At 37.2% G+C, this 17,761-nt stretch overlaps 1 long non-coding RNA gene across 3 annotated transcripts in view; it reads left to right on the top strand.

Moving 5' to 3' along the window:
• Nucleotides 1-17,307, top strand: part of LOC132654687 (uncharacterized) — a 60,855-nt gene extending 43,548 nt beyond the window's left edge. The window contains exons 2-9 of one of the 3 annotated variants that reach the window (XR_009592367.1): nucleotides 1,065-1,484; nucleotides 6,802-6,992; nucleotides 7,594-7,748; nucleotides 10,760-10,844; nucleotides 11,090-11,136; nucleotides 14,815-14,942; nucleotides 15,330-16,449; nucleotides 16,943-17,307. This is a non-coding gene — a long non-coding RNA (uncharacterized LOC132654687). The remainder of the gene's footprint in view (nucleotides 1-1,064; nucleotides 1,485-6,801; nucleotides 6,993-7,593; nucleotides 7,749-10,759; nucleotides 10,845-11,089; nucleotides 11,137-14,814; nucleotides 14,943-15,329; nucleotides 16,450-16,942) is intronic. The other 2 variants (XR_009592366.1, XR_009592368.1) reach the window with 2 other exon arrangements.
• Nucleotides 17,308-17,761: the final 454 nt, after the last annotated feature.

Here is a 17,761-nt window from a genome sequence, read left to right as displayed (position 1 = left end):
TGATAAATGCTATGATCGTTCTTTTCAGAAACGCGAGCGCGCGCGCACGCACACACACACACACACACACACACACACGTATACACAGAAAATTTGGAAGTTGGTTTTAAGGAATTCACCAAATCCCTCAAACCACACTCCTCTGAGTTAAAAACCTCTAATGTACACATTCAAGTGACTGATTTGTGCTTAGAATGGCCAAAGTACTATGGAGGGATGGGCAATCCCCAAAGTCGTTCTGAGCTGTCATCACAGCTGGAAGATGTGGACTTTAAATTTCCTCTTAATACCCTGCCTGAGTTCACCTGAGAATTGCTGAACTTTCTGCTTTACTTTCATTTAATTCAACATCCTGGCTAATTCCTGGGTAAACATATGTTTGACTGTACATATATGGAGACAAACATATTGAAAACATTAAGTGCTAAAAAATGGTCTGCATTAGTTTCTTCCATATATGTTCATTTGAATAAGGTGAAACATCAAGAAAACTAGTTATGAGGACCCTTATTTATCCAAGATGAATACCTAGAGATATTCTTTGGTATTAGTGTCAGCGTTTGCAAGAAAAAATTATCCCATTAAAATAGCCCTCATGAATAATTCAGAGAGTTCAATTTAATGTAGGAAGGGGGAGACAGAAACGGGTCATCAAATTTGTTGGAAACCTATATTGCTGTACAGCATTTTTTATGAGCAGTTATAATGTAAGTTTTTTTTTTTTTTGTTCTGTGCCCACAGGAAGGAGTTATCATAATTCAAAATTTTTGCTTTTAATTTCTGATTTGTCACATTCCTAAAAGTATTTTCTCAAAAAAATATTCCATAATGCGTTCCACCCAGTGGACACTGAATATTCCTGTTTTCATAAGTAACCTGATACGAAATATTTGCTTATGTTGAAATAGTAACCAAATTCGAAGAAAGTGAACTCGGATGGCCAACTTCCTGCGTTCCAATAATCACTGGAATGAGTTTAGCGGGCGTGGGTTGTGTTGGTCAGGGTTCCGGGGGTATGTTGATGTTCCCCTGTCAGATAACAGCCTTTGCATTGATGCTTTCAGGTATACAAAAGCTGGAACGACATTATACCAGTCTCCCCAGGAAGGGCCAGAAGGCCAGAGTTTTTCAACTTTCACTTCCATCACTATTGAAGAAGTCCTTGAAAGAGCTAAGTCCTAAGAGCTATTTGCTAGCTGTACTCGTGGCATCTGGAACCATAGGTCCTAATACCTAAAGAACATTTCCACAAACACAGGGTGGCCATGTTTTAGGTTTCCTGTGGAGGGGGCCGAAGAAGGAAGCAATACAGTAGGGAAAACTTAGAACCAAGAATGAGGAGCACAATGAAAAGAAAATCCTGATTACAAAGAAGATATTTTGACTTACAATTAAGAAAAGTGTGTTTGGGCTAAGAATGAAATGATGTAGTAACTCTTTGAGAGTTTTTAATTTGTCCTACAAAGGAGAAAGCCATGTATAAGGTGAGCATGTCTGTCAAGTTTGTGCTATAACCTGTTTGTGTGTAAATTGTAATTATTCTTTGATATATTTTGACTTAGTAATTTCCTTTTAATAATGGAGGACTTCTATGAAGAGAAATGTTCAAGGAAACAAACATAATAGAGGTAGGGATTGAGAAGAAGTTCTTTAAGATTTAGTTTCCTTATCTTTCTTCTTCCTCCTTTGAAAATTAGACACAATGGCTGGTGCTCCAGAATTTTTCTTAGACCCCAAGGAAAAATCTAGGAAGCAGAAACCTCAGAAAACTCATCTTTGGTACCAACCAGCCGCAGATCCATTGCCCATTGTCCCCTCCTTTGTGTTTGTATTTCTTCTTCTTCATTAACAATTGGCTCTTATGGATTTAGATCATCATAGCAGAGTCATTAATGATTGCAACCAAATGCAGTTCTTAATTACAATCAGCGGTTTGTAGATAGGACTTGTGACTAGCTGTGGCATTGGGTGAAAGTCAAGCAAACTTTTTTACCTTCAAAGAGATTGTAGCTGAGTTAGGGGCTTACATCTTTAACCTTGAAACCATAGTCAAAACTCTATAATATCTAATTAACCCCACATTTAATTTCACACTATAGGAAATATGGATGTTCAAGTGAAAGAAAACTGCAGGCTTGTCCATTGGAGATTGTTTTGCCATGGTCAAGAGCATGAGCTAAACCTTGAATCATGGATTATTTTGCACAAGAAAGAAAAAAAAATAGGGGAGTTGAGAGAAAGTAAAACCTAACCTTTCCACCAGGTTAGGAAAGGAATTAGCTTTATTTAAATTATAGGGTGTAGCTGATGAAAAGAATTAGAAATATAGTCAGGGTACTAATGTAATGATGATCTGCCAACATGGTAGAAAGCTGGAAAGTACAGAGGAAGGGTGCATTGTGACTGATAGAAAACCAGCCCCAACTGGATGTGCGATATGTAAATCACCCTGGAAGTCTCAGGAGAAGCATTAAAACTTAACAGAAGTCTGTACATAAACAGCTCAGCCGAGAGACTCCAAAACAATCCAGAAGACGAAGGAAATGGTTTGAATCATACTGTGGCAAAGGAAGGGTTCAGAAGGCACAGATAAGAGAACTATTGCCGTATCACTACTGTTAGGTAATCTCTGCTCAAAACTTACAAAGATGAGGAAAGGAGCAGTCTGTCCCAGTACTGTCCCAGCAGAAACTATGTCTTGGCAAAAACAAGTCACTGCTCTCGCTTGAGACTCAAGGACAGACTAAACCTCCATTAAATAACTCTTGCTAAGACAACAATGTTTTTTTTCTTGCTTGAATTTTGTATGTACCAGTATAGTTTTGTAACTTTATTTTATAAAACTTTATTTTAAAACGCATTGACAGTTTTGTTTTTTTTTGTGTGTGTTTACAGTAGTTTATTTCTATGTGTACATGTATGTATTTGCACGTTCATGCACTGCTATTTGCATGTAGAACTGAAAGGACAGTTTGTGGGACTCAGGTCTCTCCTACCTTATAGGTCCTAGAAGTTGAACTCAGGTAACCAGTGCTTTTACCCACTGAGATATCTCACCATAGCTAGTTCTTATTTTTATCACACAATGGTTAATGCTGGCCTTTGTGCCTCATGTCTTTCCTTTATAGAGTTTCAAACAGATGAATGTGGATAAATTGAACTCTGTATGACTCACTTTCCTTGCACATAAGATGGAAATAGCACTTCCATCATTTGGGTCTGTAGGGACCAAGTGAAATCCCGAGTGAATGTGTGCTGTTGATGTGGGGAGAGGCATGTCAAGAACCCCAATACCTCAGCCTAATGGGAGTGGCAAAGTGTTTCCCTAGTGACAATCAGAGGGATGACAAAGCCTTCCTCTGGGCCTAGAGGGTAAATGTTGACCGTGGGTACATAGCTTTCTCTCTACCTCCTGTGTTTATGGCCTGAAAACTTTTCCCCATAGAGACTACTCCTACAGAGGTTACCTAAGCCTGCCTCCTTGTTCAGGCGTGTGTAGTAGCCCTGCCTTCTGCTTCATATGTATAAAATAACCCTACCTCCTTCTTCAGGTGTATGTAATGACCTGGCTTCCTGGTTTATCTGTATGTAATAACCCCAGCTCCTCATTTACTTTACACTTGACAGCCTTCCCTCCCAGTCTAACTGCATCAAACAAACCCTTTAAGCTTCTGGGATGCTGCAGCTTCTCTGTCCACCTGATCTCACTTTTTTTTTTTTTTTTTTTTTATGTGTGCCTATAATTTCTTCACTCCCTTGCTGCTCCTTGTCAAGGTTCTGGGACACAATCCACACATCCATGTGGCAGAGTGCTAAGGAAGTTAAAGCACATAAATAATTTAGAAGGTCTTTAGGATAGATGTTTATCAATGTTGCTAACATCCCTTTTGGTTCAGCTGGGAAGTTCGTTGTTGGTAAATGGTAAGTCCCTTCTGCTGAAGACTCCACAGTTCTTGCTTATATGCCATAAAGGAACCAAGACGGAATTGAGTTGGGACCTTTTTCTCTGCCAGTTATTTTTCACAGTTCCAAAAGTTGCCATACAGGATGTTGGGGAAAGAAAAGACATCTGTGATCTTATTCAGTTGCAAGTCTTGGCAAAATGCAATGCACACACTTATGCAATAGTAACACTGCTGTCATAGTCTCTGTGAGTTTATATGTGCTTTGGTCCTGTAGAAGGCCTTTTTCCTTGGCATCTACCACCCCACAGCTCTTAGTCTTTCTGTTCCCTCTTCCTCAAAGTTCCCTGAGTCCTGAGGGGCGGGATTTGATGGAGACATCCTGTTTAGGACTGAGTGTTCTATGATGGCTCATTCTCTGCACAATGTCTAGTTGTGGGCCTTTGTATTTGTTCCCATTTACAACAGGAAGAAGCTCCTCTAATAGTGGCTGAGCAAGACACTGATCTACGAGAAAAGCAGAATGTCATTAGGAGTCGTGTTATGGCTACATTTCTTTACCAGAACAGTAGCATTTGATTTCCATACGTCTATGAGACAAAATAGACTCAATAGACTCAATAGTATTTTTGAAGTTTTTTTTTTTGTTGTTGTTGTTGTTGTTCTGTCTCACAATGTCTTATCAGGGAGGGGACAAGGGAGAGGGCTACAGTTGGGATACAAAGTAAATATACTTTAATTAACAAAAGAAGAAGAAGAAGAAGAAGAAGAAGAAGAAGAAGAAGAAGAAGAAGAAGAAGAAGAGGAAGAAGAAAAACCCTTATAGATTTTTTGCTTACATACTATGGTCTCCAATGTTTAAAATGGGTCTTCTGTGTGTGCAAGTGTGTGTCTCAGAGTCTGTATATGCTTCTGGTAGTTCTTCTTTGGCTCTTTCCCCACAGCCCCCTGTCCGGTTGTTTTGCCCTACTCTGGTTTGTTTTTATTCTAATTTATTTCGTTATACTTTTTTAGATGCCTCTTTGTGATCTAACGAGAGAAGGAAGAAAGGTGTGGATTTTGGTGCCTAAGGAAATGGAGAGGGTCTGGGAGGAGTGAAAGGGGAAGGTTAATCAGATAATATATTGTATGAAAGAAAATCTATTTTCAAAAAAAGAGTAAAAGAGAATATATAATCTAAATAAGAGCTTATTGAATTCATTTTTTTATGTTAAGAGCCTTTACCTTAGTAATATCTAATAGGTCTAACTGACTAATTCAAATATGTATGCATATATATTTGATTTTTTTTTTTGATTTTTAAGTAACACACACTAAGAAAACAAAGAATGGCCCAGTTCTATAATTGAACAAATAATAATCTCATCTATAAACTCAATTTTCTATGGTTGTAGGCCTCAGACTTCTGGTGGTCTGTGTGTCCTAGCTTCTTTCTGAGACCTGAAATGTATCAGCTTAATTCATGACGGTCAATGGTTCAATTTGTTCAGTACTGAGATAGGAACACTGAAATAGTCTCTTCAGGTCCTCCCTAGCTCTCTTAGGCCTGTCTTGCTTTCCTTTCTTAACCTGTGTTTTTTCTTCTGTAAAATGTGAATTTCTTTTCTTGTTGTACACTAAGAAAAGAAAAGAATTTTTTTTTTTTTTTTTGTATTTGAGTGTCTCCGAGCTGTTGTTGAAAACTGTTTTATTTTCTTCGCCCACTTCCTGTCCTCCACTGACTCACTTCACACCTATGGAAGCAGCCTCACTTCAGTTTAGTAGCTTTTCTTCCGAAGCCGGCTGTAACAGGGTGCGAGGTGGGAACAGGATCAAACGCGTGGAACTTTCTGCGGGCAGAGCCAGGACAAGCTGCTGTCTGCTTGCTGAGGCATTCATGTGGACTGCTCCCGACTCAACAGAGACTTCCCAGCGTTCTGGAACATCTTGTTCCTGTGTTCTTGTTCTTTTTTTTTTTTTTTTTTTTTGAGCAAACGTGAACAACTTTCAGGCCAGGACCCAGATTGGTGCCCTCATTGAACCCCTATGTTCACCCCCTTACCACTGCCCTTGCTGGGACTCTCCAGACGGCTTGGTCTAACTAAGCTGTGAATCCCTGTCATGCTCCAGTGAACTTTCTACTGACGTTCTTTTTTTTCTTTTCCTTTTTTCCCCCCTTATGCTCATCCTCCGTTCTTCTAAGCTCTGTGCACTTCCAAGTCTGCTCTAAAATTTTTTTCCCTCTGTGTCATCCTGAGACGTTTCTTTGCTGCAACCTGTCTTTGCTTCTTCCCACAAGGTGCTCTGCCTTCTAAGTAGGCAACCAAGCCTGTCTGGGTTCTGTGTGTGGAGAAGCTGTGTGTGGTGTCAGCTATAAAAAACAAACACACAAAACCAAACCAATCAACCAAGCAACCAACAACAACAAAAAACCTTCCAGACACTTTGCTTATATGAATATGGTAGTGGCTTTTTCTTTGATCTTCCTAATACAAAAATCAATGTATGATGACACCTCTAAGTGAAAAAAAAAAAAAAAAAGAAGATAACTTGGGAAATGAAACTAAAACATCTAAAACGGAAATCGAAATTCTGAAATTTAAATTTCTATTCCAATTATCTAAGAAAGATGCATATATTATAAAGCACAACACCATGCAGGTATTTGATACTTTTCAGATGTATTTTATAATTTATAAACTTAAGGCTGTGAAGAATGGCGACTTAATTATTGTTATCTGTAAGAGAGGAACTTGTGTCTCAGAATGAAAGGAACCTGTTTCTCATTACCTGACACTTGTTCTTTACACAGATAGAGGAGTTCCCGGGGTAAAAATGTTTATCTTAGTAAAAGGAGCATGTCATATGAGATTATTTTAAATGCACTTAACTTTATTACCATCTTGCTATTTTTTAATAGCCTTATAGGGTCTGAAGAAACGGATCAGCAGTGAAGAGCACTGGCTACTCTTGCAGAGGACCAAAGGTGTTTCCCAGCTTCCATGGCAGGTGGCTCACAACTGCCTGTAACTCCAACTTCAGGGCATCTGATGACTTTTTCCGGCTCCTCAGGTGCTCTACACAGTTTCAGATACAGACCTGCAGACACATGTATGTAAATAAAAATGAAACATCTTTTTAAAATGACCTTATCAACACATCTTAAACTTAAAAAAAAAATGTGCCTTTTAGACTGGTTTTTCTCTGAGCTGTCAGGCCTAGCTGCCTGTTTCTCATTTAATGGAGAGGGCTTGCATGGGTGAAATGGTTTTATCTAAACCTAAACCCTCGCCATCAATAAGCGTCTGGCCTGAAGGCATGAAGTGACAGAGTAATACTTTGAAAATTAATTTCCTTAACTGGCATTGCTGGTCTTTGGAGACTGGTCTCTTCTATGGAACATTGCCTAAGAAGAAAAAGTGAACATTTTTCAATATACAGTTGTCACTGGCTTTCTTTAGTCCCACAGGACAATGTAAGTCTAGACAAGTTCTGCAGTCTGTACCTGGCTGATACAATGTTACAAAGGTTGCTCTGTGCAAACAAAGGGGTAATTTTTTTTTCAAATTCTTGTCTCTGCTTTAAATAGGCCAGATGACCATCAGTTGAGGAAGCCACAAAGGAAATTCATATTTTTAAGAGCTCACAATTACCATTTCATCTTAATTTATAGTAGCTCTTTTAGGCTGATATTATTGTCATTACCTTTTAGATTATAAAGCTCAAGAATTAAGTAATTTGGATGAGACCATGAAGATGAAGAGAATAATATTCAAGTGTAAATGCTAAATTCTCACTTTGCTGCACAGTTAGAAGTGACTTCTATGCAAAATTTATCTTCTCTTGGACCTCATGGGTGTCTCGAGGGTAAGAACTAATCTTTTCTGAGTACTATAAAACCATTCCAAATCCCAAGCATTAAACAGCTCCACTGTTTTAATTGTTCTAGACTGGCCACTGTTATGTGACTACGATGAAAGAAAAGAACCCATTTATTTTTAAAAATATTTCAGAAGGCATTCCATATCCCACATTTCAATTTAGAAAAGAAAGTGTACCATGAATTTATACTTGGTACCAATTTATGTTGTAACATTACTGACAGTGTCACTTAATTTGCCTAGTTGCCTATGGTCTAAATGTAGGTAATTTACAAACCTTTAACAATTTTCAGCCTTGCTAAATGGTACAGAGAACTGCAATTACATTTAAAATGCACTGGTGCTCTATATGTCAGTAAAAAGCACCTACAGAGGCATAATTACAATGTAATTGCCGACAAGTTCATGAAGTAAACATACATTATTAGAAGACATTCATCTGTTCAATTTAAGTAACATTGCAGCTAACATATTGCATAAATAGGGAGCCATTTTGTGACTAGTTACTGTAATAACAGGAAGCTAAATTAAAATGTGGTGCCTAAGTATATGTATTCTTAAGATCGTTTCAGATATGTTATTCAATATCCAGTGGCTTGCTTTTGACCTTTGGAAATTGTATTTTAAATATTACATTCATTTTCCAAAAATATTTACAATCAATGCATGTGCCAGACCTGCTTGAAATAGATGTTACAGAAAAGTTTTTCAAGAATTTTAACAGTGGAAAGAGATGCAGAGAATCATATTTGTCGTAGTCTTGAATGTTTTGCATGTATCATAAGATGGCTAATTAGGGTTTGATGTGGTGGAGGGCCACATACCGGTGGATTGAAAGCTTTGCTGCATGTGTACTTACACTGAACTCTTGTATATGCGTCACTCCTTGGCGTCACAGTTTCTTCTTTCACATAATATATGTGTTAACTAAGCTGAAGGGCTTTTGAGTCTATAATGTTGGAAGACAGAGAATATACAGCAGTTCTAGAACTCAACTTTGGGTCCAAATCATTCCATGACCACTTAAATAATTGGTTGGCTTTTGAAATACGGAGGAACTGAGTACTGGAAATGGAGAGTGAGGAAGGAATGGACTACATACTTTATAGTCATATGCTTTATTAGTGCTAATAGTATTTATATGTAGGGTCCTTGTCTTGACCTTCCAATAGCACTAGGAAAACTGCTTTTATAGTATATTTTGTACATGTCTAGCTCTGGATTAAGAACGGGAAAAAAGACAAGAAACAAGATGCCATTTCCAGTTGCTTAGGCTGGTCAGACTGCAGCCAGAACAGTAGGAAAATGAATACAAATGTCTGGCAAGTTGCTCTGTAAGGGATTCCCAAATAAGTAGGGTCTACGCTAGGAAAATAATTTATTACCTTCCTCCAACCTTGTTTTTCTCAAAAGTTTAAGGCAGTTCTTATGAAAGCATACGTGTCATTAAAAGATCTCCCATACTTAGGATAATTTAAACATATATAGCATACTTCCATTTAGGTAGCATTTTTTTTAATTTTTTTTTTTATCCGTACTTGTTTTTACTGATCTACAAAGGATGTCAGCACAATAGTGGCACCTTTCTACTCTATAGAGGAACTTGCAAATCATCACTGCTAACACATTTTGGGCATTATTGGTAAAATTTTGTCAATTTTACATCAGACAAAATCCTCTCAATTTTTCTAATACTAAATAAAAATTAAATTTGAACCAGTAAAATAGAATTGGAAAGGACATTTTAAATATTCCGCTTAAGGATGTAATTCAATTGAACTTACATAATTTATATTTGTGTATGTGTGTGTGTGTGTTTGTGTGTGTATGTGTTTGTGTGTGTGTAAGTCAGAGGACAGTTTGTAGGGGTTGGTTCTCTTCTTCCATCACGTGGTCTTTGCGTATTGAACTCAGGTTGTTAGCCTTAGTGGCAAGAGCCTTTACCCACTAAACCATCTCAGCTGGCCCAAATGAACTTATTGTGAATAAATTGTTAAATTTTCCTTCTGGTTCACAACAATGATGGATAACTATAAAGCTGCCTATTAGTAGGATTTCTTTTTCCTAAACGAGAATTCAAAGCCCTGCTCTTGATATGTATTTTGCTAATTACTTAGCACTCTATAATGATTTGAATCCAAAGATTTCCTCAACATATGCATGCTTTGAAACCTTTTCTATAGGTACAGATGCTAATTTTGGGAAGTTGTGGGGACTTGGGAAGTCAGAGCTGCCTGGGAGAGTAAGTCCTTGAGGGTACATTATCCTTGGCCACTTCCTTCCATGCCTTCTACTTTGTTCCTGGCATGATGTGGCCAGATCTCCTCTGCCACATACTCCTACTACAATGATATCTTGCCAACGGGATGGGAACAAGTGGTCATGGACTGAAAACTCTGAAAGCATGAGCCAAAACAAGGCTCTCTTAATTAATACATATTACTTAAACAGAAACTTTGAACACTGAGTGACTTCTGTATCATCTTTTTCCTTTCACGTGTCATCTTCAACATTTCTCACATTTGTCTGTGAGTGTGTGAAACCAGCCTTTGTTCCTTCTAAAATATTCATTTTGATTCACTGTATCCCATATGCATGCGAAAGAAGATTAGTGTCTAAACCATAGTGTCTAAATCATAGCCAACTGATGGCTCTGAATGTGTCTTATCTCCTGCTCTATATTGCACGTTTGTTCAGAATGTCACCTTACCATCCCCTCAATTAATGTTACGCGGCATGTTTTTGTTTGGTTTTACCAATGGCTAGATGCATAGAAACATTTATTTACTTTAGATAGGCTATCAATAAACCAAAGAAAGTGTGCCGTCTGGTTCAATTTGGTGAATCAATGACATTACTGAAGTTACTTACTTAAAAGAGCATGGATGACTCAGGCAGCTGCTTCACTCAGTGCTCCACCACAGTAAGGGCAACGACTCAAAACTGTTGTAACTGGAGTTCTGATTCCATCAGCATTCTACCCCCTGTGTTCATCAGCATCCTCCCAGATCACGTGCCGCAGAGGCGGGGCCACGTACAGATTGAGGCAAGAGTGAGCAAGGGTCCGAAGTCTCAGCTGAAGGTATGGCAAACACCTTCCACTCTATGAGGGAATGTTAATAGACATGCTCTTGTGTAGACTGTTGAAGCTGGTATAACTTAAATGGGACAATTGGCGATGCCATGCTCCTAGAGAGGGGGGTTCTACTACATGGAGACTCCTGCTTCTGATAAGGGTTCTGTTTCTACCTGATATGTCTTTCCTTTTTCCAAGGAAGACAATGGTAAGTCAAATGATAACCTGTTTCATGCCATAATTTGTTGAAGGGTGAAGAACAAATGGTTTTTAAAGGCCAGCGGAATCCTAAGGAGAGGTGAGGAAGTTTACTGACTTTTCAAGCCTATGAAGCTGCTCTTGGATAAACAGTACACATAAAGCTTATTAAAGCTGTCTTTGTAGAAAGGTTTCCAGAAAACATTTCTTTTGATTTGGTGTCTCTCTCTGTGTGAGTATATGGGTTGTATACATTTTTAATTTATTAAGATGAAAAAATACAGTCAAAGATTAATTTGAACATCTTTTTTTAATTTTATTTTTTATCAGTTAATTTGAACATCTTAATGTCATATTACTTCTAAAGTGCTAATACTCATACAAAATTTTAAACCGATTTTTTTTTTTAAACTGGCTTCAATATTGAAATTTGAACTCAAAAACCTGTATGGAAGAGGTGACATTCTGCAGTAAATATGAGAAGAATGCATAGAAGACAATTTTTCAAAGGGAGATTTTTTTTCCATATAGGTTCAAGGAACACATAGCAGTTTCAAAGTTTCTCTTGCTTCCAATGAACTTTCAAGGAAGTGAATGAGCACAGTGCATTTGTGGGTTTTGGCCCAAAGAAGGGCCTAATGGTTGTAGTGTGAAGCTGGAGGCAATGTAACCTTCAGAGCCTGGAGAACAAGTTGTAATGGACTAGGAGGTATAGAAGAGTCTCCATCTTTAGTAAAGCTTCTCTAGAATTGTCCTTGATAGGTGTTTCCAACGATTCTCAACCTCTAGTGAGGGCTGAATCTAAACCACCTGTCAGAGGATGGAAACCCGCTCAGCTGAACTAGAGAAAGTTTGTCTCTCACACCTTCTTCCATTTGTGTCTAGAACTTGAAATAACCTAACACAGCTTTTCATTAAAGAAGAACGTAATTAAAGAAAAAAAGTGAGGAAACTGACCCATCCTTGTGCGATGGCGCAGGCAAATATTAACTGTGGATTTGGCTCGTGAAAGGGGGAAAGTGGCACATTTTTGGAGAGCTATTGATGTGTCAGTTGTCCATCAGCTGGACACTGTCTCATTAGAGAATGGAGACTGTGCCTGGAATAAGAACATTTACAGATCTGAGTATTTCCAGGGGAGAAAAACATTGGTTTTAGTGAACTGATTTTAAACTAATTTGATAAGATTTGAAAGTAAACTTATACTTTGATATGTCTGAATCTGTATTTTTTTTCAATGTATATTACAACAATTAACCATATCTTCATGCACTGCCCATTACATAATCAGTTATGGTATGTACAATGTTGGTGAGGGCCACAAAGTAGAGAAAAAAGTGAAGGGAGATTAAGAACAGGCAGAAATACCCACAGACAATAATAGAAATTTCTACACAAACTGACATCAAGGGGAGATGTTGAAAATCATATTTTTTTGCAGTTTATTAAGGAAATAAAAAGTGAGTAAGTAAAGCAAATTAATACGTTGCTGTTTTTGATGAAATGAACTTGGGACTTTCCACATAGAATATAAATCCACAATAAGCTAATACAATTTATCTGCTGTTCTTCCTTGATTTAAACACACTACATTGTCACATTTTGTTCTATAACAGATTCTCAACAGGCCAATTGTTAAGTCTTCTGTGAAATTCATGGGAGGTGAGCCACACAGAACTTTGTCTCCTATGGAAAAGTCAGAATTGACCTCAGGGCATGATGTCACAGATTTCACCTTTGTACATGCTCATCTTGGAAGACCAGTCCTATTTTCATTAGGAACACTATGTACCTAAAAGGTTCTGACAGACTGTATACATAAGTAAATGAAAATGGATCTTTTGTAACACTGAAACGCTTTTTTTATGTCCCTCAAGTGCCATAATGTTTAAGCTAGAATGTCTTTTGGTTAAAGGCCCTAGCAGAACTGTGTACTCCATTACCCCAAATATTCATGATTAGAAAATCATTGACAGCAAGAATTTTCCAACTTGGACAGCTGCTTGGACAGATACAATCAATATAGATTAAATTGTTAATAGTCTTAAAATATCATCTGAATGCTCCCATGAACCAGTGCCATAACCAAGATACTTAACCCATCCACAATCCTTCTAAATTTCTTTTACTCCTTTTTCTTTTTTTTTTTTTAAATATTTATTTATTATGTATACAATGTTCTGTCTGCATGTTCACCTGCAGTCCAGAAGAGGACACCAGATCTCGTTACAGATGGCTCTGAGCCAACATGTGGTTGCTGGGAATTGAACTCAGGACCTTTGGAAGAGCAGCCAGTACTCTTAGCCTCTGAGCCATCTCTCCAGCCCTCCTTTTTCTTTAATTAAAATATAATTACATCATTTCACCCTCCCTTTCTTTTACCTTTACCCTCCTAGGTTTGCCACCCCCAATCTCTGTGCCTTGCTTCTTCAAATGTTATTATATTTTCAAATCAATGAATAAACATAAATACAGTCTGCTGAGTCCGGGCAGTATTGCCTGTATGCGTGTTTCTAGTACTGACCTGTGGGTGTTGGATAACTAGTCCGTGGCTAATCCCTGTGGAACACGAATTTTCCTTTTCTCACAATTGTTTATTTCTTGTAGCAGCTAGGAGAGGAGCCTTGTGCGACTTTTCCTACATATTCTGGGATGTCAACTGGTGTCAGAAGTGATCAAGCCTTGTTTAGAAAGCCATGTTGTTGAGCTTTTATTGGTATTGTTTCCCTGTGCTAGAAGATACTGTCTCCCAGTCAATTAGTTGTTTGGCTCTTACAATCTCTTTCTTTTTCGTCGTCTTCTTCTCTTCTTCTTTCATACATATATTACATCCTGACTGCAGTTTCCCCTCCCTTCTCTTCTTTCAGTCCTCCCTCATCTTCCCTTTCCCCCAGAGCCACCCCTCCTTTGTTTACTTAGGAAAGAGCAGGCATCCTAGGAATATCAAATAAACATAGCGTAACAAGTTACAATAAGACTTCCCACACACCTTCATATCCAGGCTGGATGAGACAACCCAGTAGGAGGAAAAGAGTCCCCAGAGCAGGCCAAAGAGTCAGAGACAGCTTGTGCTCCCACTGTTTTGAGTCCCATAAGAACACCAAGATACAGAATCGTAACATATATGCAAAGGGCCTAGGACAGATCCATACAGGCTCCCTGATTATTGGTTCAGTCTCTGTGAGCCCCTATGAGCCCAGGTTAGTTGGTTCTGTGGGCTGTGCTCTTACTGTGTTCTTGACCTCTGTTCCATCATGTTCCCTGAGTCTTAGGTGGAGGAGTTGTGTCGTAGATGTGTCAGATGAGGTGGGGTACCCCATGATCATTTCTCTCCATTTTGACTAGTTGTGTATTTCCGTAAAAGTTTCTTTCTGCTTAATCGTTTGTTTGTTTGTTTGATGAGAGGTGACATCTACACTTATCTGTGGGTATTCAAATGAGAATTTTGATAGCAGTTACAATTTATGCTGCTTTAAGAAAGTGATTATAGTAAGTTCTCCTCTAAAATCCATGACCTCAACTAGGCCAGCTCGGTTTGCAGGAACAATTTCTTTCCTGCTAAGCAGGCTTTCAGTTCATTTATAGAGCTGTTGCTTATCTCTAAGATATGAGTGCTGCTATTGCAACTTTAGGGATATCTTTCCATGATTGTCTTCATTTATTTTACAAACATTCTGCTAAAGTTTTATATCTCTTAGACTATTTTAAGGACAGATGTTCTTTTTTTATAATTTTTATTTTTTTATATTAATCATAGGTTATTTACTTTGTATCCCAGCCTTAGCCTCCTCCCTTATTCCTTCCCAATCCCTCTCTCCCTCCCTCATCTCTGACCCTGCCCCTTTCCAAGTCCACTGATAGGGGAGGTCCTCCTCCCCTTCCAAGGAACAGATGTTCTTAATGCTGGTAAGTACAATTTATTAATGTTTGATTTTTGTCTATAAGCACTTAAGTGCTCCATCTAAAAATTCTTACTCACTACTGTATTTTATCCTCTACTGTATTTTTAAAATATAAAAATATTTATATTTTCAAATATAATTTTAGATCATGTATGAAAGCCTATTATTCACTTAAATTGAATTTTCCATACAGTATGAAATATGAATTTGAGTTAAAATTTCTGTTTGTGGAAATTTAGTGAGTCCAGTTTAATTAAGGAAAAAAAATATGCATCTTTCTCTACTAAGTTGTTTTTGTGCCTGCCTTGAAATTAAAATGTCTGTATCTGTAAAGAGCTATCTTTCAATTGTCTCCTGTTTTTATTGTGTGTTTGTCTGGGGATGTTGACAGGGAAACAGATTTACAATAGCACTGAAGTTGGAAAATGTTGCTGCTCAAATTTTGTTATTCTCTTTTGGTTTCCGCCTTCCACCTTCCCGATGGTGAGTGCTCTCTGTCACGAACAATTCCACATTTGGCTAAGGCTGAGGATCTGGCTTGCTTCCATGTATGTGGACCTATCTGCATTGCCCACGTGGCACGCCTGGGTTGGCTACCCAGAGGCTATTTAAGCTGTGGGCTGGCTTTCCCCAGGGTCCGAGGATTGTTCAAGGTTCCTGAATAAACTGCATTGAAAAAAAAAAAAAAAAGAATTTGTACCTATGATTATTTTCACTTCTCTAAGAACTTTGAAATCTTATTAAGTTCTCCCACAACTATACTTGTATTCCCTGCCCTACTCTGTAATTGCACCAAACCGAATGCCAGCATTATTTAAATTTTATTTCTTTGTATTTTATGTTTTTGAGTAGTTTTTTTGACTGAATGTCTGTGTATCACATATATGCAGTCCCCATTGGGGCCAGAAGATAATTTTGGGTCCTCTAGATCTGAAGGTACAGATGTTTGTAAATCTGTACATGGGTTCTGGAAAGAAGTGAAAAGTGCTCTTAAGCACTGAGCCATTTATCTAACTACAGTCAACATCTTAATTTTTTAAATTTATATTTATTTTGCTTGTTTGTGTATACAAGTGCATGAAACTATGTACTTGCATGTACCATGTGGATGCCTAGTGTCCTCAGAGGCCAAAAGAAAGCACAAGACTGCCAATAGCACGACTTTGGTGAGCCACCAAGTAGGAGCTGGAAACCAAAGCTGGATCCTCTGTAACAGCAGAAAATATCCCTCCCTGCGGAACCATCTGGCAGGCTCATCAGAATAAAAAATTAATTCTTTAATCTATGGGGAGAGAATGTCTTTTCCTTTTAATACTTTCTTTTTTTCAGTTTTTCTCAGGAATATTTTCAGTATTTTGTAGCTTTTGTAATATTAATTCCTGAGTGTTATATACTTTAAGTAATTAAAATTGTATTATTCTTTTTAAAGGTAATTTCTACTATGTAGAAAAAGTAAATTACCCTTTGCTTTGTAACGCTGGTAACTGAACCCAAGAACTTGAGCATGCTAGGTAAGTGCTCTATCAACAAGACCAACTTAACCTGGTATTTAACATTTTATACTTTTCACATTTTCATTTTTTGAAAAAAAAAATTACTGGTCACATAGTTTTTAAACTACACATTATAGTAAAGTTCCTATAGAGATAATTGTCATATGATGTGTAAATTAGAGCCTTTTTCTCTTTCTGAATCTTGATTAATTTTTATTGATTTATTGATTTGTTTATTTTTTGTGATCCTTTGCTTTAAACCCAGTTTAATGGTTAAAAGAGATAAAGAGAGAGAGAAAAATTAATATCATTGACTTCTTGACTTTGGATGAAATCATTTAACTCTTCACCATTAACTGTGATGTTAACTGTCATTCTTATTTATTTTATTTCAGGATAAAGTTTTCTTTTCAATCCTACCTTAAGCCTATAGGGGATGATATATGAAATACATTCTCAGCGCTCATTAAAATGGATCATATGGCTTCTGTTATTTTCTCTGTTAATACAGTGAAATGCATCGATTGGATTTTAAATGTTAAAGCATTGCTTGGGTAATCCCTAACTGGTCATATGATAGAAAATCTTTCTATGTATGGTTGAACTCCATTTTCTAAAAAAATTAATTCATTTTCAAGAAGGATGCTGGTAGGTTTTTTCCCTTTGTAATTTTGTTTGTTTTTCTGTTTTTGTTGTTGTTATTTTAATTTCAAAATACCATTGGTCACAAAAATTAGTAGGGAAATATTCGTTTCTTTAGTCACCCAGAGCCATTGTACACTGATACAGTACTTCCGTTTTACTTTTTATCTTATTATCAAAAAGTTACTCACAATATTCTGCCATCATTTTGACATTTTAGACTTTTAAATACTGTTTTCACCCATTTAACTTATTTAATTTATGTCTTCTTTCATTTGTTATGATCATTCAAGACTGAAGCAGCTTCTGGTCATATTGATTTTTCTCTTTTGATTTTCTGTTACCTACTTCATTGACTTCCTCTTTGATCTATTTTATTTTAATTTGTGTGCTTTCTTTGAGAGCATGTTTCTATTCTATTTTATATTAGAAGAACCGAAGGTATTGGTTTGAACATTTTTATTTTCAAATAAAATATTTTGCAATATAAATTTACCTTCATCTTATACATTTTGATATGTTGCATTTCCATTTTCACTCAATAAATCTTCAAAGATATTTTAATTTCTTTTTTTTTGATACAGGATTTGCTTTAAATGGTTTTTAATACTCATTCATTCATTTTGTATAGATGTGTGTGCATGCCCATGTGCACACGGATGTGTGTGTATGCTATAGAACACGTGTG

This window comes from Meriones unguiculatus, chromosome 6, assembly GCF_030254825.1.
Source record: "Meriones unguiculatus strain TT.TT164.6M chromosome 6, Bangor_MerUng_6.1, whole genome shotgun sequence".
Classification (NCBI taxonomy): Eukaryota; Metazoa; Chordata; class Mammalia; order Rodentia; family Muridae; genus Meriones; species Meriones unguiculatus.
The sequence above is the reverse complement of the archived record's forward strand: the minus strand, read 5'-3'. Positions and strand labels throughout refer to the sequence as shown.